Genomic DNA, 5,133 nt, shown 5'->3' with positions numbered 1-5,133 from the left:
TGCTTGTTGCGGGGTGTTGTGAGGAATAGCAATAATGTATATAAAGTATAATATCCAATGTAAGACAAGTGCTCAGTAGCTATTATTATTATTATTATTATTATTACTGATCCTCCCAGCAAGCTTAGCAGTTAAGTAGTACAATTGTCATCATGCCCCCCTGACAGACTTTTCCTACAAAGATTAATCCCGTTCACGTTATACTCCACAAGCAAGAATTACTTTAAAATTTTTATTTTTAAGGTATTTACTTACAGGAATCTCAAAACCCCATATTCAACTTCAGTTTGTTTGCAATGCAGGCAGGCAGGCAGGGAGTAGAAGGGAAGCAGGTGTGAGACGGGCTTACAATCTTTCCCAGCCAAGTCAGAACTGGAAATTTTGCCTTCCTTCTCCAAAATGAGTCTCCTTTCCACTGCACCAAAGTGATACAGGAGGATTTTCTTTCTCCTAAGTGTCATCATCCTCTTCTTACAAAGGATAATGTAATGGCGAGCCCATCCTTCAGTTCCTTGCTTGCACAGGGAGGGAGTGCCCCCTGATATCCGTGCAGACCACGCTAGTTTACCACGGTGAGAGCCGTTATCTTGACGCAGAGGATGGTTCCGGTTTGACTTCTGTGGCCGCATTCCTGCTCTCCAGATAGTAGGCAGAGAAGTGCAAGAAAAGTACTTGGTATCAGTGACTCACAGCAAGACAGGAAATGTCAAGCGGGTCCACCCTTCCTTCCTGCTCTCCTGACCAGCTGAGTTGCAGAACCACAGGCCACAAGGAGCCTAGAATCTTGGGGAGCAGGGCTAGAGCCACAGACAGAGTCTGGGCCACTGCAGTGGGCTCACCAAATGGATTAAAACGTCAGGACCCAGCTGCCAGGAAAGCATACTCTATTCATCCTAGAGAGCACTGTTTCTGCTGAGATTTCTCTTTTCACTTTTATGCAGTATCTGCCTGGTATATTCTGGCCCTTGCATTGTTCTTAAACAGTGGGCTTGACACAGTTAATTGAGTGGTCCTCATTAATACTCTGTTTAAAAAACATGCAAGAAATGATATCAATCATCATTATCAAGCAATGCCTTCACAATGCAAAACGGCAGTGTGTCTCTCCAGCAAAATGTAAACACATCTACAGCAGTGTTTTGAACCTAGTGTAAAATTGCTTCAATAAAGTTACATTATGTTTCTCTTCATGAGAGCAGCAAATGATTATGATGATGATAAAGGCTAACAAAATTATTACATTAAGAACTGCCCTAAGCGCTTTATATATTTTAAGTCATTTAAGTCTTACAAATACCCTTTGAGATAAGCATTATTATTGTTCCCATTTTACAAATGAGGAAGTTATCAAAATGAATGAAAGCCTTTTCACTGTCTCCCCAAATTGTTTTGAAACCTCACAAATAATAAAGCTCAAACAAAAACAAAAAAATCATAAATGAAGCTGCTGCTTACAGTGATTTGTTGGAAGAGTCAAATGAATAAATGACACAAAATGATTATACACGTTTCTCACAACTGGCCAAGTTCAGTAGTACATTTCCAATTCAAGTTAAAACTCTGAAATGAGTCATTACAGCAGACCAAATTTGTCAGTATCTTTTGTCAAGGCCACTTCCCTCTCTTCCTGCTGTCAGAAAGTGGCAGAAGTCTGCATTCCTGTGTGTTATTATATATAACCTTCCAGTTCTCACCTCCTTTTATTTTCCTGCTCTCTCCAAGCTCAGCTCATACCCTGTGTTCTGGCCGTGCCTGAATACTTTTAGTGCGCTTGGTCCTTGCTATGTCTTTTTTTTTTTAATAAATGTATTTATTTTTGGCTACGTCGGGTCTTCGTTGCTGCACGTGGGCTTTCTCTAGTTGTGGCGAGCAGGGGCTACTCTTCATTGCGGTGCATGGGCTTCCCATTGCAGTGGCTTCTCTTGTAGCGGAGCACGGCCTCTAGGCGCGTGGGCTTCAGTAGTTGTGGCTCACGGGCTGTAGAGCACAGGCTCAGTAGCTGTGGCGCACGGGCTCAGTTGCTCCATGACATGTGGGATCTTCCCGGACCAGGGCTTGAACCTGTGTCCCCTGCATTGGCAGGAGGATCCTTAACCACTGCACCACCAGGGAAGTCCCTTGTTATGTGTCTTTGAATAAGGTGCTCTTTTCTCTTTTCTCCCCCTCTCTTCCACCCAGGGAGTGCCTGCAGCATTCAGAATTCTATTCATCTGTTCATACACTCAAAGAGTATTTACTGAACACTTATTATGAGGCAGACACGGGGAGATGGGAGAGGTAAGAAGGTCACTGTTTCGATGAAACTTTTATTTTACTGAAGAAAGAGAGACAAAGTTAAGAAAGAAAAAAAAGAAAGAATGGATGAGGGAGGGAAGGAAGGAAAGAAGTAAGGGAGCAAGGGAAGGGCAGTGGGAGGAAGGAAAGAAGAAGGCAGGAGGGGAGTTGCTAACTCATTATGGTTAGGGTTAGGCAGGCCATATGACATTCAGTGACACTGGATGTCAGGAATCCAGTCACTTAAGCTGAGCTCTGAATGACAAGAAGGAGCCAGTCGTGCAGAGCCAGGAACCATTCATTCAAAGGCGCTAAGCTAGAGAGCAAGCCTGGTTCCCAAGAACTGAAAGGAGCCAGCGTGACTGAGGTGCTGCCAGAGGGCAAGGCAGCCACCAGACCCCACCGGCTTTGTAAGGCCTGTAAGAAGTTTAAATTGAAAATTTAAGGCAGAGGACTGATAGAATCTAATATAGTTTAATAAACCTCTCTGGCTGTTGAGTGCACATTGGGTTTTAGGGGGTCAGGTATAGAAGCAGGAAGACAAATTAGGATACAGGTGCAGGAGGGGCCAAGGCGATGCTTTCTTCTCTGTGCTCACACAATGTTTTGCCAGGACTCAATGTTAAGGTTACACGTTCTTTACAAACTGATATATGATTTTTCCTCTTCTACTAGGTAATCAGATCCTTGAACGCAGGAATGAATTGTCATTCCACAATGAACATTCCCTGCATAAATAAATTAATAGAAGAATGAATGAATAAAATAAGGTCCCTGCCCTCAGAAAGCTTAAAGTCTCTGAAACAAACATCCACTCAAGTGACCAGACTGCAGAGTAGGTTATTTACATTGTGGAAGAAAAAGAAAGCATTATATGTGAGGGCAGAGGAGGGAGAAAGAGGATTATCCAACTCAGAGTGTGATACTGAATCAAAACATCAGGGTCTGCCGTTCTTTAACACAGTGGGATGTTAAAACAAGGTGGCAGGAGTTTGCCAGAGAACAAATTGAGTCGGCCTCCCCTTCTGATGTTTCACAGTTTTAGATAAGGGCTGTATTTAGACTGAGTTCTGGGTCAACATGCAACTCAATGACTCTGTTGAGAAATGATTTATCTCTGCTGGACTATTAAATAAAAAGTAAACAAGAGTGTCAGATTACTTTTGGATTGTTCAAATTACAGCAAAACCCTGACATTTAGGTGAAGTGTTCATGCTTTAAATGTTTCTTCTTGTGAGTTATGAAACGATCAACCATGAGGAAGAGTCAAGTGTGTCCTTAGTGTATTCTCTTCCTCCTTTTCTGTAGTTCACTCTCCCCAGGGGCTCCCCTGTCTCTACCCAAGATTTCACAGCCCTCCAGTTGCACAAATATAGGCCTTTTTCTCTCGCTCCCTTTCCCTTTCTGTTTCACTCCCCCTTCCCCAACCTACCTCAACTACCTATCCATCTAGCTATCTATCATCAGTTAATTTTTTGTCCCATAACAAAAGAACACAAAATCTGACTTAAAACAACCATTTATAATGTATCACAATCCTGTGAGTGATCTGGCTAGCTCTTCTGGATTAGGCCAGCTCATTTGGGGCTTAATGCTCTAAAACGGCCTCCCTCTCATGTCTGGGGCTACAGCCAGGACACCTGGGATGCTTAAGGCCTTTCTTCATGTGGTCTCTCATCCTCAAGGATGTCTGTCCACATAGTGACAGAAAGGTCCCTAGCAGCAGGAGAAGGAAAACCCTATTGGAAGCACTTTTCAAGCCCTTGCACCACATTTTCTAATGTCCCATCAGCCAAAGAAAGTTAGCTGTCCAAGCCCAGGTTCAAATGACAGAGAAATAAACTCAATTTTTTGATGGGAGTCATGGCAAAAATTCCACTGCAAAGGGATACAGGGATATAAGTAACTTGTGTGATCCATCACACTATCATTTTTGAGAAATCCCATGAATTTATTTCACACGAAGGTGATTAATGACCCCAACAAGGCGGTTTGCTTCATAACTTGGCAAAATATCTCACCTCCAGGGAACCAATGTCTAGAGTCAGAATTGCAGGCCCAATGGTAGATGAGAAAGAGCTTTTCTTCTGCAAAGACCTCTTCTGTAGCCCTTCCAGTCCTGATCTACAGGCAGCCACCTATCTGAACACAGATTCCACACCCGCTCCTTCCACCCCTTAGAGAGTTACATCACAGTGTGCTTGACAAGCATGATTTGACATATGGAAGGGAGTACAACAATCACTTGACTCTACCAAACACCTGGTACATAACTGCTCAATAAATACTGAATTAGTTAATTCATGTGTGCATGAGTGTATGTGTATGTGTGAGCCTAAGAGTGTATCAAGAGAGAAGGAGGAAGGGTGAGCATGCAAAAATACCAGCTCCATTCCAAATACTCCCCTAGGGAGTTAAGAGACAGCATGGCAGAGTAGAACTGACATGGGCTTGAAAGCCAGCTGAACGTACTGCCTGTGAGCAAAATTCTTAACCTCTCTAAACCTAGTGCCCTAATCTATAAAATGGGCATAATAATACCTTTGCTACAGGGTCATTATAAAAATTAAATAGAATGATATACATGGAATACCTAGACCAACACATGACACATTAGACATATTTAGTAATTAGCAGGGAGCAGAAGCCAAGCCTAGCTTCCCACACAAATTCCATTCTTCACTTCCTCCTTCCTCCAGTCCCAGTGCCACCTTCCCTTGGTGGTCTGCCTCCTTCCAACTACCAGCCCTTGACCAGCCCAGTCAGAGAAATGAGCATGGCAGGAAGTGGAAAAATTCACCTGTATCTTTAGGTTCTATCAGCAAGATGTCATTCCAGCTGTGTCACTGGAAGGTAATT

The sequence above is a fragment of the Lipotes vexillifer genome, unplaced genomic scaffold (genome assembly GCF_000442215.2).
Source record: "Lipotes vexillifer unplaced genomic scaffold, Lipotes_vexillifer_v1.1 scaffold157, whole genome shotgun sequence".
Lineage (NCBI taxonomy): Eukaryota > Metazoa > Chordata > Mammalia > Artiodactyla > Lipotidae > Lipotes > Lipotes vexillifer.
This window is presented reverse-complemented; position numbering follows the sequence as displayed.